The following is a 22,430-nucleotide window of genomic DNA, read 5'->3' on the forward strand; positions in this document are numbered from 1 at the left end:
CACTTCCCTGAGCTTTTTTGGCAGTATGCCTCTCCAAAATACTAGTTTTGAAACATGTGGAACTTTAATGTTTGAAGCTGTTCTATTGTATTTGAAGAAATTATCTGTTACAAATATACCAGATCTTGGAGATTCTTAATCTTTATTTCTTAGATCCTTATTTTGGTCTCCAAGTGAATATTTGCAATTGCTCTGCACATTCACTGTTTCTCCTCTGAAAACCAGAAAATAAAGGTCTAATTATGACTTTCAGTTTACTTCTGTATTGTATTCATAAAATATAATGAAGATAAAATTTGAAACAAAGTAATAAAGATAGAGCAAGTTTGTAGTCAAATCAATTTCAAGTCTGAAGACCCATCTTCTACAGTTAAATTAATGGAAATTTGTATCCAGAAAAGCTGTCATATACCAAGTCACCTGTGTTTGAAAATATTGGTTAAGCAACTGGTGTCTGAAATGGACTCAAAGTTTTGCATTTTTTAGTGCACAATATTTCACATACAGTTTATCTTACACAGGATGATGAATAGATGTGTGGAATCCCTGTGGACAGCTAGCAATATTGTCTTTCACAGTAAGTGATCCCCTCAACATCACAGGTAAATTAAAGAGGACAATGAAGACATAATGATGAATAGAAGACAAAGGAGTCCAAAAGAGCTGACAGCTCCCAGCCATTCGTTATGTCTGATGGGAAAAAAAATGCCAACTAGGTCTTAAATTAAAGAAGAAATAGAGAAAATGGAAGATGCACACTGAGTCAAAGCCAACAACCTTTCAAAGAACAACCTTTTTTCTTTGTCTGTCAAACAAAAACTAGGAGACTGAAATAAAGAAGCTGAAGAATGGCAATGAAAAGAGGAGACAGGCAAAAGACACGCCACTCCCATCCCATGAAGCACGTGAACATTACTATGGTATTCTGACTGCCTTCTATCCGCTATGGATCATTCTGGAAAGAAGCAAAAGATACATCAAAGACAGTTTTCAACTACAGTATTTCTGGTTCCACAGAAAACGAAACAGAAAAAGCAGACACACCCGAAACTCTTTCCATCTTCAATCTTTTTTGAATCCCCTATCAAAGTAATGCAGCCTTGGTCCTTTCAGTATCATACTGCCCTGTGATGTTCAATGAATTTCTACAAGATAGCAGCAGCAGAGGCTCCTCAACTCAGAGAGCTGGGACTAGCCCCAGGAGTTACTGCCCAAGCGTGAATTCCACCACAAAGGTCTCCATTCACTGCTTCCCGCAGATTAGTCACTTGGTGGGTATTCCAGTGTGCCTCATAAAAGAAAGCAGGTGCACTCTTCTTGACTACAAAGGACTCAAGCACAACTTTGTGTTTTCAAGTTCTCATAGTTTGTTTCTTAATTTAATGGCCTAACTCCATAATGCAGATGTTATTTTGCAAAATTTATATCCCAAAAAGCTTCAGGGCATGCTAATAAAAGGATGATTAACTTGCAGCAAGAATTCTGTGTTCTTGTTCAACATGTGCCACATTGTCTACTGTGATTTATTTTCCACTGCTTGGAACATGCAAACCACTGTTACCATCTTTCTTCATAACATCCTGAGTGCAGCATTTTTTGTATTTATATCCACTTAGATCTTTCAGCACTTTTTGAAGCAGATTTCTCTTTGCAGATCTAAGAAAGAGCAATTCACATCTACTTCCACAATTATTCTCAAAAGTGTACACCCTTTGCTTTCCTAAGGTCTGTAAAGAGTAGGGTCTACCCTCAGGATATCACAGCTGATCAGAAACAGTCTTGTTGGTGTTGTGCAGGCCTGTCATATGTGCATAAAGAACAGTCAGGTAAGAATTGAACTAGATATACTGCCATGCTATTCTTTATATACAAGACTTGCACCCTAGGAGAAATGAACTTAGAAGGAGAGAATCTCATAGCATCCAGAAAAAAAAAACAACCCATCTAAAGCCTCTCTTCTCTGAATCCAGAGGCAGAACATCTACAATCCCCAATAGGTCTGAGCCTGGCTGAAGTTTTCCTTGTATTGATGTTCAAATCCATATCTGCCCATTACCACAAAGATAAACACATATCAAGAAAAACACACACAGAAAGCAGAATCGATATGCAAGGGAACCCTGACAGTAATTGTTCCCTCTTTCTCAGTTTCCCTACTTCATCATTAACTGAAGTTAATTGAAATCCCAACCCCCCATCTCTGCTAACATAACAGTTCAAACGACTGAGTTCCCACAGGCCTTCTCCCAACTGTGACAGTGTTTCCATGAACAACTCTAGGCAAGATGATCACTTAATGGCTGCTGTCAATACCGTGGTGTGTGGAGGACATTGACAGATAATTCATTCTTCATCACCTTCCTTTATTCACATGTCAGACCTGGGGCACATTGATGAAAGGGAGAGGGAAGAAAGGTCTACACTGTTGGGGTTTACGGTCATAAAAACAGATGGGCATGAAGAATCTCACGTGTAGGTGACCATGGCCAGGGGAAGAACTTAGTCTGGAAAGGCCAAGTAAAACTGCTGTTGCCTTTGGCTATCTAATGCCTTGGACTATTTCTTGACTTTGTTTCTAACTATCTAGCACTAACAAAAGGTAAATTTTTAAGGCAGTTCCAGTGGGAGAGAAGTCTAAACAATCGTTCTGGCTGCTTCTTGTTCCCAGTGGTGCAAAGACATGGCTCTGTGTGTGTGTGTGCCTGTTCAGTTGTAGAACAGAAAAAGAAGTCTTTCCTTTCCATCATTCATTTCTGTAACACTCTGAGAAGCTAACATCTTCATGATTATCAAACTGACTTAGCAGCTGTAGGGAGAATTAGAATTTTGTCATTAATACACTTTGGGGATGGAGAGGAGAAGACTTTTGTGTGCATTTTAAAACTTGTATATGGTTGAATATAAAACATGCAATGATAAATACTTGTGAGAAATCCCTGGGGACACCTAGCAGTATTCTCTTTCCTAGTAAGTGATCCCCTGAACATATATGAATATATGAGACTATGAAACTTTGATGATGAAATTTTATTGCATATCTTGAAACATGCTATTTTGGTTAACTGAAGAAAGACGGGTTTTTTTAATGAAATATGATAAAGAGTAAGTTGTACAGTTTTTCAAAGTTTTTGTTGTGGATCTTATGAGAGCCAAACCAAAGAAAATCTTTTTATATTCATTCCAAACTTATGATGAAAATGTCACAGGCTGCACTACATCCAGGAAGCATTCAGCACTGCAAATTGTCTGCTCTTTGACAAGAAAACTTTATAACATTGGAAGCTCTCCTGCTAAAAGATTTTCTTGGCACACGTAACTATGCTGGTTGAGATATCTCTATAACTTCTGGAAAAATACAGAAAATACATCTTGATCTTCCTTCTCAAGCACAGCAGGGAATGGATGTAGAAACAAGCTCCACTTCCACATCGCTCTTGTGATAGCGTGTTTTTCCCAGACGATCTCCCATGGCGTCTCACCTGCCTCAGAGTGTCCACACTGTGGGTGCTGACATTTGATTTACTCACCTAAACTCCCTCTGCAGAGAGCAGGCAGATTGGCTCCTCTGAAGCCTGATGCCTGTGACCTGTTTAAAATGCCACTCTTGGAAGGAGAAAGCCCATTCCTTATGTGGGGCTGTTTCTCTCCACTGAGTTTCAGAGGGCTGAAGGTCAATCGATTTCAGCTCGAAACACTCAAAATGAGGATGACAACATCTGTAAAAGGCTTCCCACCCAGAGTTTTCTCCAGATCTAAAGGTTTAGGGGTTATCTTGTCTGCAGCTGTGTTAAACTGTTCCCTTGTTCCTATTGTGTAGGATATACAATAAAAAAGACTTAATGTAAAGAATAGGCAAGCAAATAGCTCTGCCTGCACTGTAATAAACACAGAGAGTTGGAAAAGGTTGTATCTTTGTGAAGCAGCTGAAATCAGGCTTTTCACAATTTTCAGCTTGATTAAATGCAAATATTTCAAGTAGAGAGAAAAAGTAGAGAGCAAAACAGAAGGTACTATTTTCCCTCTCTTATAATATGGTACTGTATTCCTGAGGTTGATTGATTGGGCCAAATTTTCAAGAATGGAAAAGCATCAGCTGTAAACAAAGAGGAGTGTGTGTGCTCTGTGTGTCTGAAATCAAGGCCAAAATACCAGTTTCACAAAGACGCTTCTGTATTCAAAAATGCAAGCAAGTGCTGTGCTGTCAAACATACCTGTATTGCAGTCCTGAAAACACTGTTACACGGGCCCTAGATGACTTTAAAGGAAATCTATAGTAGAGATGGAAACATCTCAGTATAACATTTTAACTGCAAGATTTTCTTTAGTGAACGCCACAATTACCCAGCTAAACAAATAAAAGACTGAGGAACATACAAGAAGAAAAAGATTGAGCTAGACTAATTAAGTTTTGGCCCATCTCTAGGGGAATTTCACCTGACCCGATGTAGGATAAGTACAGTAGATCGCAGTACAAGTCCCACACATTTTGCCTTGCTTCTCAACTCCTTAGCTAGTTTATCAAGCACAGAAGAAATACATGCTGATGAAGAATGCCAACACAGCACTCTTCTCACTCCTCAAGATGCTGAGTCCAGTCCACAGATGCAGCATTTCCGAAAACTGAACATGAGTGAGGAACAAAAGCTTTCAATCAGGTCAGAATCCCCTGCCTGCATATTTCGGTTGTGGCCCATCCAACTGTATCGAACAAGATCACATAATTAAGGAGAACACAATTATCTCAGATGCCAAGAAAATTGTAAAGTAATACATTCATTATTGCAACTTTGAATTGCACACATATGTTTATGTCTATATGTAGCTGATGATGACCATGTATTCTGTTGGTCTGCTCTTCCCTATTTATACTAGTATGCCTTTCCCAGTAAAAAAAAAAAAAAAAAAAAAAAAAAAAAAAAAAAAAAAAAAAAAAAAAAAAAAAAAAAAAAAAGGAAAAAAATTATTAAACACATATGGCATTTTCCCTTTTTCTTTTCAGTAAAAAAAAAAAAAATTCATTTTAAATTTCCCATCAAAATATATGTTGTAAGAATATTTCCATGTCAGTTTTGGATTGAATGTCTAGAACAAGCTCAAATCACAATATGTAAATGTAGTGTAAGGATCTAATTTCACAATGACATGTTATAATAGACATATATAAGTACCTAAGATTGAAAGAAACATTTTATTATAGTTGAAAAAAAGCACGGTAGAAAAGCATAACCATCTTTTGAATTCTTAACCATTCAGTTTCTGAATGGTGCACTAATGTATTTAATAGTAACCCATATTGCTAGTTTTTTTAACAGAGCATAAATTCCAAGGAAACCCAACATGGCTTATAATGATACTTTTAGTAAAAATATCAGTTGGGTAAACAAACATGAAAGGTTAGGGGTTTTTTAAGACCTCCTCATGTGTTTTGCCAGATCCTCTTGCCTCCATGACAGAGTGTTAATTCAGGGGCAATCCCAACTGAACTGTTTGCTAATTCCCTTTGCTCAGTTATTTTAGAGCACTCATTCATCTTGAAATCAAGTCTATCACTTCAAAGACAAAAGTCTGTCTGAAGTAGCTTCTTCTATAAAATTACAACAACGTCAACTCTAAGAATAGAGACACCTCTGGCAGATTTGGATAGATGGATGCATAAATGCATAATCATATGGCACAGAAAGTAAGATGATGTCTTGACCTACGTCTACCTGGTTAAACCTCTTTTTAACAGAGCCATTTAATACCTCCTTTATAATCAGACATTCAATATGGTAAGAAGAGAAGGGAGATGAAGTAAGCTCTGACATATGACTGCTCTGCTTTGGAGGGCTGAACAACATACACTGGAAAATAGAAGAGTACACTGGCTTAGAGTTGACATTTCATCTGAGAGTTTATTATAACTATGTCTAGTTCAAGGGACACCATTTATTTATCCTCAAATTTCAGCCCCAGGGTTTGATGTCAAAGGAAGAAGTGGCCTCAGAAAAAATAGATTACCAACCAGTGACGCAATCATTAACAGCAACCCCTTTTATAGAAGAATATTTTGCACATCATTTTGAGATAGTAGGTGGGAATAAAATGAAAATTTTACATGGCATCAAACAGAAATATAGCCCCATAAAAATTTAGGTTTGGAGGAAGGTGGCAGAAATAGGCTCTTGGTAATTTCCAAATTATTCATTCTTGTCCATACAAGGTTACTGTAGTGCAAACACTGCATTTCATTTGAAAATGCATGTAGTGCTGTCTGATTCAATAGGAAGAGTTTCCAAGAAAATTAAATGTCAGAGCAGCATGGCTTATTGGTTTTACTCAATGTAAATTCACTTTTTACGCAACTCTGAATAATAATAATGCCCTGCTCTGTGTCAACGTGATGTCTACAACTTCAGGCTTTGGAGATGGGGACTGAAGGCAAAAGAAGGAGAGCTAGGGTAAGATGATAGGGCAAGATGCTAACCTGGCACTGTCAGGGATTTAGCTCTACATGACAGGTCTGTAGCTTTAGAGAGGATTTAGCATGCCAATCACTGTGTGTCTTATTTTCCCTTTCACTTTGTGCAGCCAGCAAGACTGCTACTGGCTAAACAGCTCATCTTCCCTCCCTCAAAAGGTTCACTTGCTTATATAGAGGTGTAAGTAAGCCAGAAGGAAACATATAAGAAAAAAAAATAAGAAACCCCAAACAGCAGCATCTGAAAACATGTCATGCTGTCAAGTAAGATTATCCTCAGACACACAGTTTATTTTCATAGGTTAGTGAAAACTCTCATTTACTGCCTAGAACTGTGAAGTTCTTCCTCAGGCAAAACCCACTGACCCTGACAGGAGATTTCAGTACAAACACAGCACCTGGCTCAGGATTCATAAAGCAATTCAAGCAAAGGCCACCATTTCAAGAAGGTTGTTGTTTTGGTTTGGTTTTTTTTTCTAGCAGAGCTAAACAGCACAGGCAAGGAAAGAATAAGACTGGACTTTTGATAGGTGGATTTAATAAATAAACATCTGCCTAAAAAACTCACTTCAGCTAAAATGCGATGAAGACAGTTTTAGGGGTGTTAGAAATTCTTTTGTTACACTGCAACGGAGATGGGTGAAACAATGTTCTAAGTTGCCCAGTGCAAACCCAGAGTAATTCCCTTGACTCTATCTCAGCACAATGTGAATGAATATAAAAATGAACTGATGAAGGAAAATGGTGAACAATGGCCTTGTGTAAAGTTCTGAACAGCACAGGAGAGGATCTGGTGGACATTGAATTATTACAGCAGGATTTTTGCAGGTACATACTTCAGTGAGACTCCCCTCTCACTATGAAAGCTAATAGAGCCTAACTCACATTTTGCATCTGAAAACCATCCTTTTATCTTTCTATCCCTCTTTTTTCCTACCAAAGAAAAGTCTTTCAGGAAAACGGAGGCTGCCTTCTCCATGTCCTGCTTGATTGCACCATGTCTTTGCTTCTGTGGGCTGCAAAAAAAATGGGGAAAATGTGTTGCGTTTTTTGGGTGTAATGCACTTCTGAGCCATGAGTTCAGCCCTGAAAGGATGGAAGAAGGAAACGCCCAGCTATAGGTGGGTTATATGACATGGTTCTCACCTCATCCTCAAATCAGCACACACAATTGAGCAACGAGGCCAGCCAAGGACACAGTGAAGGATCCCTTTCAAATAAAACTGCAGCTTCTCTCTGCTACAAGAGCCCCTGCCAGAACAGTTACAGACAATATGAATCAATACAAAGAAATGAGAGTCCTTTTGGTGCCTCTATCCCTGTAGCGCTAAAAACCTGCACTGGCTTCAGTATGTACACACCATGGCAGTCCAAATAATAAACTCACATACTCTGGTATTTGGTTTACTATCCAGCCTCACTCAGTGTAAGAGCAAGGACTGACCGTACACATTCAGAGAGTCAAGGTCACAAGAAGAAGGAACCTGCTGTTTGCTACATCTCTGCCTTGCCACTGATGGCACCGGACAGTCCAACAAGACTGAGGTAAGGGCTTGGAAAACTACCATGGTTGTGCCTAAGGCAGTCAAAAGCTGCCCTGGAGAACTGGATTCTCTCTATGTCTCAGTGCCCAATGCCAAGAAGTCACAAACCCCAAACTCTGAGCAGGCGGTCATTAATTGCATCTTTGTTTGCTTAGAGCAGAGCACAGAACACCTGCGCTCTGAACTGTGGAAGCATGGAACAATTCCATCTGGGATGGACTCAGCAAAAGGCAACTCCACAACAAAGGAAGGACGATCAAATGCTATTTCTGGAAAACTGGGGATGAATATCTCAAGTTGTGCATCTAAATTAAATGTTCCTTGTTGACATTATGATTCTGTGCATCATTTTCCCTTGTGTATAAAGTCATCTCACCTTATCGGTACATTGTGAAGATAAATTCATTAATGTTTGTAAAGTACTTGGATGCCACAATAATGAGAGCCGCAGAAGTGCTCCCCAGGAAATTAATAACTCTGGCTTCAAAGCTGGATCTGAATGATGTACAGTTACAGAAGGAAGAGGTGACATAATGAACTACTATGATAAAATAAAATAATGATTCATCTGAGCAGTGTTGACTGAAATCTTTCCTTATTTAAGAGAGCTTTGCTTTGTACCCTTAACAGGCTTTTAAGTGTAACTTACATAGTTTAAAAAAAAAAAAATTATAAAAAAAGGATCCCAACTCAGAAATTGTGTAACACAGCCCTACTACTGACACCCATATAATCCCTCCAGAGAGCTGGAGACTCTAGGTACTGAACCCACATTTTAACCCTTTGTCTACTAACACTTGACCTTGTCTTACTGCTAGTCTGGTCTCTTTTGCCAGAATCCTGTTCATCTCTCTCTTGTGTATTGCTTCTATCCCTTCTTAAAAGTCCCCTCCAGTCCTCCTCAGCACCCCTCTGCTCCTACTCTCTCTGCCTCACATCTTTATTTTCACTCCTTGTCCCACTCCTAGTTTTCTTTACGTGGAGACCAGACCACAGTGCTGCCCTTTCCTAAACACTTCAATACCTGAGTCAACCACCCAACCATCGTAACCCCCATCTGAAGCATACTCCCTACTGACAAAATCCTAGGATAGATGAACTGCAAATCTTAAAGAAACATATGGGCATAAGGATTTTTCAGACCAGAATGCAGTCAAATCTGACAGTTTTGCACTAAAATGAAAAAAACTTTAACCTTGACTTCCATTATAGAAATCCCTCTTACTTTTTGTCCTGCATCGTCCTCTCTCCCTGATAGATTTCAATTTCCTGATCTGTGATATGGAAGTCACACAGAATAATACAAGATATTGTAACATGAAACAGCATTGCGTATCCCCCTGTTTTGCTTTTTTTTTTTTTTTTCCTCAGAGACTAAATTATTTTTACTGAAATGAAAAAAAATACAGATTGGGATTTGAACAGAAATTTTCTGTGTTGGAAAATTTCATTTTGAATGGTCGCAAAATGGTTTTACTAAGTGAGGCATCAGGCAACCTTTACCAGACTCAAGGTCAATGGAGTCCTTGTCTATATTTTTCTGCATTTAGGAAGTCTGACCAACCAAATCACAACAGAACTCGAGTCTATGCAAGTAAACAATCAAACCATCAAGAAGTGTAAGTCCTGTAGATAAATGTGTCTGATTTCTCATATATTTCCCTCCAAATTATGTGAAAAAATCTTCTGGTCTTTGCTGGACCATACACAGAGAGGTGGATTATGATTTGCAGAATTTATCGCTGCAGCATCCTTCAATTGCACTCATATTGGAAGTTAGGAATGCAAATCTTTAACTGAAAAATATTTAAAGACTTTAAAACAACATATGGAATACTTTTGCAACAAATGCATTAATTGTATGCAAACTGAATTAAGTCTTTTATTAGCATGTAATTAGGGGAAATATTAATACATTATTTTAATTTGAAAAAATCATAAGTTAGAAGCTTTGGAACAGAAAGCTGCGTAATGGCAGCTTTAACATTAAGATGTCATTGTAAAAATGAATGTATATAATGAACTCAGGAAAATAGAAATATAAGTGTCTGATCCTTTCCTTGTTTCCTGTACATCTGCATTGGAGTTTGCCTATTGTTATTCAACTAGCTAATCATCATCTTTTGTGTGGTGTCACTGTGTTTTTACTCAGCGAGGCTAATCTGTGAAGACATCTGTTATTTGGTAGATAATAGGCCATTTCAAGTCTCAAAGGCCTGCAAGGCATTTCTGAAGAAGGAGAAGTAGATACATCTGTTCCCACCAGGTAGGACTACAACTGAGCCTGCTGTAACACAGCAGAACAAAACTTTCACTTGCTATTCACCAGAAGGCTAAATGGACATGGAACAACTCAAAGAAAGAGCAATTCTGGTGTAGTTTGTTAGGGCTGGGAAGGAGACTGACTTTATATAAACCATTTAATGTTTTATTGAGAAAACAGTACATCTCACACTAAAGAACAGTGAGATTTGTCATAGTGATCACAACTCCCTGGATCTATAAACCAGGCACAGTCACAGAAGCAGTGGTCCACTGAATCTGATGTTCTGTTGTTGGAAAAAGTCAGTATTAGACATTTTGAGGGCAATGCAAATGCTTGATTATTCAATTGGAAAGAAAATCTTGTGCGTTGCTCCCTAATAACTTATCCATATTAACCAGTTCTCTCTGCATTCTACTGAAAATATACTACCTCTGCATTATCCATGAATCAGTTGCAGCTTTGAATAATCCTTCTTATCACAAATTCAGGAGAAACAGGACATATCTTCATCTTCAGAGTGCCTTAGTAACCTAGCATACAGCAGCTGCATTCTGCAAGCTTCCATTCCTTACATCTTCATCACTCTGTCAAGTCTTTCCCATTGTGCTATGAATGCAGATGAGACCCACATATTCAGATTTATCTTACTTAGTCCATTGTATTTACACTTTGGAATGGCCACAAACTGAAAATTCAAGGAGTTCATGTAATTTCTCACTCCAGTTTCACCTACATGTGCATTTTGCAGAATCACTGCTTAAATAGCAGGAGCTAAATTTTGGCTTGTTTTTTTACTGCCTCAGCTCACAGGCCCAGAATACTGCAGTGACAGCAGAGTTGATGCAGTGTGGCCCTGCTCTCTGATTTGTCAACTGCAGAAATGTAAAACTGAAGAGTGACATATGACGTTGACACTTTCTGCTGGTGTGTACAACTGAAGGTGTCATTCAGTGAGACCAGTGACACATTTTTTCCCACCCCAATCTTTTTTACTACTTTTGAGGTTTCAGATATTTGCCCACTCTTCTTGAAGGGTTAAAAAATGGCCTTTCAACTCTTTTCTCAGAAAAACAAGGCTCCACTCAGTTTGGTGGTTCAGCCAGTTATCCACAGCCTAGCTAAATACTTTAACGTGTAGATACCATCTACATTGAAAGAAGTAATCTCCCCAGGGAGCCAAGAGCCTCCCAACCCCAGGCAAGACAGATACACTCTACACATCAGTCTAACATCTAAACAGCCTTTTGCAGATGAGAGCAAACATATTTTACTGAAGATGTGAGTTGGCTGAAGGCAAAAACCACACAGTGTGGTGCCTTGCTCTAGGGAATAAACCCAACTCTCTTGAGAGAGCTTATTGGATCAAGCATAGCTGAGACAGCTACAGGGCTTCCCATTCAAGGTTGTGGGTTTGGGGCAGTCAGGATCAAAGGGAACTCAGACTGATCTACAAAACACTATCAAAGGACAATTAACAGGTAGGACACCCTACTCTTGGTAAGAGATTTCTCTGGAAAATATGAACTAAGAGCTCTGTGTGGAAAACATATAGATCCTGGAAGAAATGCATTATACATTTATGGCATGAAGTGCTCTACAGAGAAGAAAGAAACTTTGGAAAGGAAATAATACCAAAAATATCAACAGTAACGATACACAGTACATTATCATCCAGAGGTTTTCAAGCAATACTGCAAACATGGTTTATAGAGTTTTGACCTCATCAGTGGCTATTCTTCTCTACCGATGCAGAAATCAGGTATATTAATTCTTGCCTTGCAAGAGTCCATGGTGTCGCAAGGAAATGTTACTCAGCTTCACAGCAGATTTGAGGCAAGGCTCATCTCCCCATTTTTTAGCCATATAAAAATTAGGAATCTCATGTAAGCTGTTTGCATAAGCCCCTTTTTCATCTTAAGGTCAGGATGAAGCCCTATCTTAAAATAGGATGGCTCACAAGGCACAGGTGGCCATTTCCTCTCACCGATGACATGGAAAGCCTCGGTGCCTTGCTCCAAGTGAACAGGACTGGTTTAGAGAGCAAAGATTTAGTGGAACAGATTTCAGTCTAACTAGTTAGTCCAAAATCATATCTGGAAACTGGAGCAGGGTTAGAAATCAGAAAAACCCCTTCCAAGCAGGTATTGCAGTGGAACATACAGGTGAGATCCTTCCCCACATGTAAAATACGCCACTCAGTCTTTGACACAGTATTGCTAAACAGATGCTAGCACTGAAGTAAATTCAGGCACAAAGCTCATCTGTGAGCTGGTAAAATTATCTACAATGAACAATTTTAATAGCCAGTGGATAAATAATGAAGTATAGAGATGGCATCATCAAGGGAGAATCAAAACAAATTAAGAAAGACAAAATATCGAGAAATATCATAAAAGATTTCACAGTACTCAGACACATTCTGTTATGGAACAGTTTTCCAAGAAAAGTGGCGAGTAGAACTAGCATGTTATAAAACAGATAGGAAAAACACTTGGAAATCTATTGCCATACTGAATTACTTCACAGGAATTTGATGCTTGAATAGCCCATGTCTCTTTCTAGCTTCCATGCTTCTACTTTATTACAATCAGTTCAGTTCTGCACTTGCTTTTCAGTCCACAAGAAATATTAAAATGAAATCTGGAGACACAGCTTGAAATTGCAAACAATGATCAATTAGCATATCTCACCATACAATTTATTACCTTTCTTTTTCATGGCCTTTGCTATGCCCTTAAGTGCCACACTGATTTACTGCACTGTTCTACTTAATTATCTCTAGTGCTTTATTTCAGAAGTGGTACTATTCTTAGCAGTTTCTTTATTCTCTTATTTTCTGTATTGCATTCACAAGGACCATCCCCTTGTCTGTTTCAAAGCTACAGCAGCACAACCAGATCTGTAGTTTAGGAACAATGAATACATTTCAAGTATTTGGGAAATAAGATCCTGCTGCAAGTTACAGAAGGTAAACCCCAAAGTTAGTTTACACCAAGAGGTCTGAGAAAAGTAAAGCTAGCAAGCTGCCACTGCCTCTCTGGAAGCCACTAGGATTATTCTTGAGACCGAGACAAGACAACATACCAGAGAAATTAATTTCTTTCTGAGTCTTTAGCTTAACTATAGCACCCTGCCAGGAGGCTTTCACCTGTCTCAGCCAGGAGCAGAGGAACATGCAGGCTGGCACATGTGAGGACATGGTGACAGCCAGCTGTGAACACATTCAGATTGGAAATCAGGAGATAGTCAGTAAGTAGCAGCTATTTTAGACTGCAGTAGTGGAATAAAAACCCCTTAATTTAAGTGAAGCTCAGTGAGTCTGACAAAGGGTGGTTGATACAGCAGTTCAGACAGAAGGGGACTGGATTCCAGGTCTGTGTTTCTCTGTTCATGGAAAGGCTGTTTTGTTAAGGTTAAGCCAAGTAACAATAGCTCTGAGATTTTGCTATTTGTGCTCCTACATAATAGTACTTCACAGTACATGTGAAATATAAATAAAAAAACTGCATGAATTAAAAGTGGATGAGAAGGATACCTGACATCTCAAGAGCAGGCTCAAGTGCCTAACTTTTATTAATAAAAGCAATGTGCATGTCGAATGAGACAGAGATTCCTGCAATCCAAACCCACCACCAACAATAGCAGGTAGGCTCTTGTGATGTTTACTCTTAAAAATCCAACCCAGAACTGAATTAAAAGTTGCAGTCCAGAAATAAGGGTTGAATAGCCTCCCTAGCACATATATTGTTCATGCTTGAAAGTCAAGATTTTCCAAAAGGCAGGAAAACATTTCTGCAAGACATAATGAGAAAGACCTGTTGTAACACGGATGGAGGATACATGCTGACAACTGAACAAAAGTTGCTTGTTTACTATCAGACATTGCATAAGGAAGGGTAACCAAGGTAATAGGATATGTGTTTATGAAGGATAGAAAACATAGCTAACAACAAAATAGCTTTGAAAGAAAATGTGATTTTGTCTGCTTTCAGAATTCACGGCAAATACAATGCCATTTCTTAAATTATTCCTCATTTCCACATTCTTTATATTTTTGTGCCAATTGCTGGTCCTATCTCTAACAGGAAAGTGTCAGTGTCAAAAATGAGAGACACAGTATAACTGAAAATAAATGTTAATTACTGTGGAAATTCAACTCCAGAGCTTTAATTAAAGCCTGACAAATGTATCATGGACCCCAGGCACCAGCATGGAGTACACCCATTAGAGAGATTACTCCTCTTTCTATGGTCTCCCATGCTAACACAAAGGAAATATCAATCATGCCACAAAATGGCTTCTCCAAATCAAAGATGCTGGGAATTATTCTATTACCTTTCTCATAGATAATTTTCAGAGTTGCTGAGAGGGAATTTTATGCAAGAAAGCAGAATGTTAGCGTAAATCTTTGCTTAATTGCTAGGTTAATGTTAAATTGCAGCTTTTCTTTCAGGAAAAATGGCAGCTGGTGAGCCCTTTTCTATAAACCTACATTTCCTCTGTAGCTTCTCAGTATGTAAGTAGGTACGTGAGAGACAAACAGCTTCAAAATGACATATGATGAAAAGCAGCAGAGGATACTGAGATGCTTGCAGCAATCCTCTCATGGGGAAAAGTGCAGTGGACTCCATCTAGAATTCTTCAGCAAACCCATAAATGATTTTGCTGCCCTCCATAACTAGCCTGCTGAGAAGAAATATTTCCACTGGAGTCCCCACTAAGAGCGGTTTGGGATGATAATGTCACAACATGGACAGTATCACGTTCTTTTTTGGGCTCTAACCTTCCAGCCACCTGGTACCAGGGCATGGCTATGAGTCAGAAGGGGTTTCTTTTAGATATACTTTATTGCTCTAGCTGCAATTATTTAATTGTCTGCTGAGCACTCAGAAGCATTGAACAATCCTGACAAGTTAGTACAGTAAGAGAGATGGATGGGTTTGCTTTTATTTGCTTAATATTTAAGGCTTTGGTTTGCAAGTGATCAAAAAGTAAAAAGGAAAATATGTTCAAATATCAAGAGGTGTTTTGTTGCTCCTTTTGCTGCTAAGATATTTAAATAAAGAACTTTCACAACCCAGGTTTTCCCCCTCTTTGATCCTAAAGCAATAATCCCATATTTATGAGATTATTTTCGTTGCCATGGAAATTAACGATGTAAGAAATTCAGCATTATCATTTCTGTGTAAGTAGGCAAGATGCAGTCCTCTTGAAAGACAAACATTTTCCTGACACCTCTCCCTGCCCCCACCATCCTACACATACGACAGGTCACAGCACAAGAACCAGAAGACACACGTGCCGTGCACAGCATACCACATATGGCAAGATTCCTCATACAGGTCAGACTCACAGTTCTGTTTTAATGTTAGGACTGTAGGAAAGATCCATCCCATCCTAGTGCCACAGTAGATTTCATTTGTGGTACCATAAACTGGCAAAAACACGAGACAGCAGTTTGTGGTAGTTTGGGATTACAAGACCTCATCCTACAGTGTAGTAGTCTAAAATCACCCACTACTCTCCCCAAAAAATCTGACTTCAAATTACTTAAAGCACTTTGAGATACAGCCTCTTCTTTCTTTGCGTATGCACCGAACAGCACCATAAACTGTAAAGTGGGAATTGAGGGTTTCAGCAGTGCAATCTCCACTCACATACTACAGTGACATGCTACTTACCAACACAGACTGGCAGACATCTCAGTCTTTAGTAAATCCACAAGCCATCCAGGAACAAAAACACGCTCAAAACATCCTGCTCTTACATCTTGCATATGCGGGGGGCTGAGAAGCTACAGCACCCACGGCAAATTATAAGTTACTCTTCAATAAAGTATTGGTCTAAACACCTTACTTTGTAAATTTACTCTTGGCTTTTAGAGTTGTTGTTATGGAGAGAAAGGATGGAAAGCCAGGATTCAGGAGACTGCACTTTCATGCAATCTTTGAATCTCAAAAACATCCAGCAAGATCCCAGGCATGTCCGATGAGTCTGATTTACAAACGTACAGGAGCCAGTAAAAGAATTTGCACAAAGCTCCCCCAAAATGCCCCAAAGCACTCAGATCGACTCCCTGTTCTCACCTGAAGGTAAGTTCACCCTTCACAGTGATCCAAGTGCAGGTGGCAGGGCTGGGGATAAAACTGAATCCCTTCTTCCACTCCTTTCACACTAAATCCTTAAAGCATTCCCCTCCCAGGCTCACCATGGTGTGAATGGAGTAACAATCACACAATAATATTGTCTACATATTTTTGTTTATATGTCTGTTTTAATAACAAGATATTCCCAATGGACAGCCACAGAAATCATGGGATTTCAAAACCCATACAATATATGAGCCAAGTAACAAAGCATATTTCTTTCCTCTCCTTTGCTTATTCTCTCAGCTCTAACCTAAAGAGACCAAGAGAGGTAAAACTCCATGTCTCTTCAGTTCTTAGATGCATTTACAGGACAAACAGCGTTTCAAGCCAACTGAGATGATGACTGTTATGATGTGGACATCTGTTTGCTGAGACTGGCACATTTGTTTCCTTACAAATGAAAGGGCTGAGAGAAGAAGCCAGTTTTTAATCATCTTTATGGATTTAATCTCACAGTAATACTCAGGAAAAATAAAAATGACACAATCTACATTCTGCTATTATTTTATAATTTTAGTGGTACACAAAATGGTTTAGATACAGAGAATTTATCTCTTGAAGTAGGAAACAGTTTCTTGACCAAAGGTTCTATTATTTCATTCTTTATTGAAAGGAGATTAATCTTGTAGCACCACTCCGAAAACAAAACAGGGAGCTTATGCTGAGCAATAATTCCTATTTATGTATCAATATCATATTTATCCAGTTTTCTGACCATTCCCCATGAGCATCCACAGAAAACTATCTGTCACCCTTCTATTACGGGTGTAAATTGTACCTGGGTCTTGTAGATGCTTTAAGCCATTTACTGGAGTAGAGATGATGTTTGCAACTGACTGGATACACACACACAGATTTACTTTTCTCCCTCACAATTTTCTTCTTTACTAGTATTATTTCTTTCTTCCTGTTCTTACAAGAAAGATCTTGGAAGCTCCAATTCAGACAAATTATTGAACAGCAGCTTAGAAACCTACAGTTAACAGGTTCATGTAGATTCACCATCACAGACCATCTACAGCAGCTACAGAAAAGGCCACACATTTCTAGAACTAAAGGGATACTACCATTCACTAGCAACAGCAGACAAACTCATGTCCTCCTGTACAACTACCACTGGGATTAACTCTACTGAGTTATAAAAGGGTGCTGCAGATCTCTCTGCCCACATGGATGGACACAGATGAGAACAGCTCTACACTGCTGCCATATTACTTAGGTTTCCCTCTTTGCTGGCCAAGTGCTGAGCTGCTCACCCCACATCATCAAAAATAACATCTCCCTCCCTTCTCTAAGTAAAAGCTGTTTGACAAAACAGAAGGCCAACGTACCTGAGGTTGTCAAACCAGAGCTACTCCCAGGAGTTCACAAGATGCAAAGAATTTATTTGAAGAGGACAAATTGTTTTCCTGAAATGAAAAGAGCACTAATGCTCAGAGAAGACACATTTGTCTGTGTTTACAAATGTTCCCCCAGCCAAGCTGTGATACCTGAACATGAATACACTGCAATTCTGATAAGAAATAGAAAGATTAATGTACTTTAAGCCCAGAGGGAAATCCCTCCAGACATTGTTTTTGAAAAGCTTAGAAATCAGCTTTTTTTTTTTTTCCCTGTGGTTGCCACTATTCCTTAGCAACAAAGCAAGTCTGCTGAACATGGCTCTGCTGTAACACATTCCAGAAATAACTAGCAGAGCTGGCATTGTTTGGATTAACAGGGGAAAACTAATCGGGTCATTTGCTGTGTGCTGGTGCTCTCCACCTGCTGACCACCTGTGCGTCCCCAGGACAATCCAAGAAATAGCCACACACACACACACATACGCGTGTGTGTGTGTGTGTGTTTGTGTGTGTACCTAAATATACACACATGTATTTGAAGAGTGTTTATAAGGGAAGATTTTTCACAACTGTCACATAGGGGATGGAGACAAAGATGGAGTAGGACAAAATAAAGGCTTTCCTCTGTCTCTAACAGAAGGTAGTCAGAATCCTACTGAAGCCCCAAGCGCCTTTTCCTCCCACCCAAGAGCTCCAGAATGGCCAGAACGAACCTATGTTCTTGTCCTGCAGACAGCATGAGAACCACCCTCTCCCCCAAACTGCAAACTCCACTCGCCACAAATGGAGACAATGCAGAGAGGAGCTCATGTTGTGTTCCCACATTTCTCCATCTTTGTAACAGTGTGGATGTAGCAGCTCCAAAAATCTGGATGCTAACGCTAAAGTTCCCTTGTTGCAGCAGGGAGTGTTTAGAGACTTTTCTCCTCACTTTTCAGGGCTTGACAGTGAGATGGGGTTTCAAACCAGAACTGTAGTATTCTACACATTTGAGCTAACCCACCATGTTTTCCTCATGAAGGACAAACCGGTTAAATAAAGAGCTTCCTGCAATCCAGTATCAAGAGCAAGATTTTTTTTCACTTAAGCAAATTGTCAACATCTTCAATATTTTTTCTGTTGCACACTGGGGTAAGGAATTTACACTTAAAATTTTCATGGGGGGAAAACAAACAAAAAACCAACAAATCAAACAAACAAACAAAAAACTAAACCAAAACAACAAAAAAAAAACCCCAACCCAAAATTCCCTAAACAAAACCTCACCTAGGCTGTAGGAAAAAAAATAGCTCAAATTGTTATTTTGTCTGATTCAATAAGGAACTATAGCTCCAGGAACTACTGATTCAACAAGGAATCTATAGCTCCAGCTTCTCACAATGAGTGTTTAAATCAAGAGGACATTACATATCCTGGAGAGGGACATTATTCATCTTGTGACCAGAAAGACCATTTATCTTGGACTTGAGAAACAGAGATTAGGCAAAATGGCTGTGCTTTATTAAAAGAGTACTTCCCTTTCAACGTGAAAGTATTTTCTGACAAAAGTTTGTTGCACTTTGAACACTGAGGCTTGCTTTAATTTATATCTAAGAGGTCAAAGCTTGTGCTAACAGGAGTACTGACTGCACAACACTTTACAGGCAACAACTAAATGACATCAATGGCAACTGCTTTGCCATCAAGTAATTGTGTGAAAACTGTAACACTAGACCAGCAAAGAAGCAGGGACAGGAACTGAGAAAACACGCCCAAAAATCAAGAGAACACAGACAGGCCCAGCCAATGTTTCATCTGTTCCAGCTAAGGCACAATATGAGGATTTTCTCTCTGTTTTCAATGCTGTCCGTGCTGCTGCTAACGTGCTACCTTTACACTGAATGGTACCATGGTGCACTGAATTCAAGGTCGAAACAAGGAAGAAAATTTAGCAGATTGGGATTTGTTTTGATTTGATTTTTAAAGGCATGGGATAAATTGTTTTCTCTTACCTTCAGCTTAGTGGAAGTGCCTGGAAAGCAGAGAGAAGCGTAGATCACACCTATGAAAAGTTCAGTACACCTGCCACTGCCAGCCAGAAGCTCTTGAAGCTTTCCTTTCTGCTCTGACACACACTTCATTGCTGAGACAACAGCCTCCAGCATGATGGTGCCTCCAGGGGAGAGGCACACACCTAAAACACAGTGCAGCGTGTTGGATGCCCACAGGCTCAGGTGCACCCTAAATTGGCAGCCATGAACCAGTTAACAAATGAATCACCTTATAAATTAAAAGCTATCTGTTAAAATCTCCTCTTTTGACAGCCTTCAATTACAAAGACTTGCTCTATTCACACACAAATTAAGCATAAAAATCTGACTTTCAGCTGCTAATTAGTTGTAGAAGATAAAGTTACAATAATGTTACGGAATATTACACTTTCTGTTAATTGTTATTTACTCTCACTGTTTTAAAACCACCAGATGATATCTAGCAACGTTAAATGCATTTTTGTAAGACAAAAAAAAAAAAAAAAAAAAAGTCAATATTCAGGCAACTCTTTGGAAGAAAAAATACAGTAAAATAACGTATCAGCTCTTTGGTCAAAATCAATGTATGTCTACTGAAGTCAATGGAGCCACATTGACGTTTACACATGCTGGAAATCCTCCCCAGTATTGTTTACAGCCATTAAAGACAAATCAAGCAAAAGGTGTTTGCAAGTGGCACTAGCAATGATGGAAGGACATAAAAAGGGGTCAGCAAGGGGCAAGGAAAGGAAAAAGAAGGAAGCTAAAAAACTTCTTTATTTAAAAAGAAAAAAAATATTCCACTAAGAATTTAACCTTTTGGTGACCTTTTCTTAATTGAAGCTTTGCCAGTTGGTACCAAAAGGCAGTAACTGCCATGGTGAAAGATCCATTTATATACTTTCTCATATCACATGGAGGGTTATTAACATAAGTAGCATTAACATCTCCTAAAGCCTGCTTTTCTGGTCTGACGATTTACTTCTCGGCTTGTGTATTTAACTAAGCTGGTGCTCAGCATTCCCATACTCAGTGAATAAAAGTCAAAGCCCTGCAAACTAGACTGTTTACTGTCTTAATCTGTGCTATTTTTTATACCTGTGCTAATTATAGAAATAAACACACTTTATATGTCAAGGAAATATAAAGAATGCATTGGATCAGTTTCTGTTCTTACCAACACAGCATTTGCATGGGTTTTAATTTGCTTCAACTGATTTAGAGATTCATGAGATGAAATTCAGGTTCTTCAGTAAGTTCCACAGAAAGCAACACAATTTCTTCTAATGCAATATGATGGCTTTTCAATAAAAATCAGTATTTTGCTTAACTGATCCTTTTCAGTAACACTAAACTGTAATATACAATAGCATAGAATCTCAGAAGATTTGATACTATCAAATTACTGAGTACATTAAATACTAAAAAGCTACCAAGAGAGGAAAATGACTCTTAATATTTTATTTTCTTTTTCATGTCATTGAAGTGGAGTAGTGCTTCAATTTATTTTTCCAAAGCTTACATACATATCCAGAGGAGCCTGAGGCCAAATTTTGTCACTTACAAAATCTCTGGCATAATTGTCATTGATTTCAAGAGTATCAGATTTTAGATTTACATAACTTTTGGGTATAAAATACTATTTCTGTTTCGAACAAAGTCAGTGGGGAATGTACTTATGGTAGACTTGGGCTTTATATATGAATCAGATCATTAAATGCACATTACAACAAGAAATACAAGATTATCCCTCCTTTTTTCCATTTTATGAGTTATAACAATTGAGGTCATGAAAATCTGACCTGTCTGAAATACTTGTTTTGGGTATGGTTTCAATGAAGAATGGACTATTGCAACCCATCTCTTTCTCTCATAATCTAAGATAACAATCAAATCAACTAACACCTTTGCTTTCTTCTTAAAGGATGGCTACCAAAATTCCAAGTATATTTATTATAAATGGAAAGCTAGTGCCTGTCAATTCGAGAAAACGGATCAAGTGCTTAACAGGTTACATTTAACCTGGAATACAAGAGCCATGAAAATGTCTCAACTGAACACAAAGGAGATTTTAAAACTAATGGAAATGTAATCAGTGCACTTTTTTATCCTGCAGGATTCTGTTATATTGCTCCAGACTGCTCCTGCTATCTGCTGTCTCGAAAGCTCAATCTTCTCAAGCAAAAGCTTTGATCTACATATTCATTGCTAAGTAGTTTCAAGTATTAAAGAATTAATAACCATGCAGTGTATTTCCTCTTGCCTAATCCTGCATGCTGTATGGCTCTTCAGAAAACCAAACATTATCTGTCAGACAAATGGCACCACGGTTATTTGGAACGTTTAATTTGGTGGTTTTCTAGCAATTCAGTAGTATTTTCAATTATGGTAATGTAATACTGAAAACACTGGTATTGTTTGCCTACCACAGACCATTTTCTGGTACAGCATGAAAGAAATGAAGCCCACCCAGTTGTCCTGGCAAGAGTGAAATGGACTGCTTACTACCCAGCCCACACAGTGGAAATAAGCTGCAACTCCAATCTTTTGTTCAGCTGCTGTGGGGCATCTTCTGAACTTTCAAAGCCTCCACACAATGTGTGTTCTGTTGATCACTTAACAATGATATAACTACAATAATCTCTCCTGTTTCATCCAG

General features: G+C 38.7%; 1 protein-coding gene across 3 annotated transcripts in view; it reads right to left on the reverse strand.

Moving 5' to 3' along the window:
- The window catches only part of TMEM108 (transmembrane protein 108), a 162,180-nt gene that overhangs the window by 90,743 nt on the left and 49,007 nt on the right, over positions 1-22,430 (reverse strand). The window lies entirely within an intron of this gene.

The sequence above is a fragment of the Empidonax traillii genome, unplaced genomic scaffold, assembly GCF_003031625.1.
Source record: "Empidonax traillii isolate 1590-97213 ecotype Southwest subspecies unplaced genomic scaffold, ASM303162v1 scaffold527:size1067160, whole genome shotgun sequence".
Lineage (NCBI taxonomy): Eukaryota > Metazoa > Chordata > Aves > Passeriformes > Tyrannidae > Empidonax > Empidonax traillii.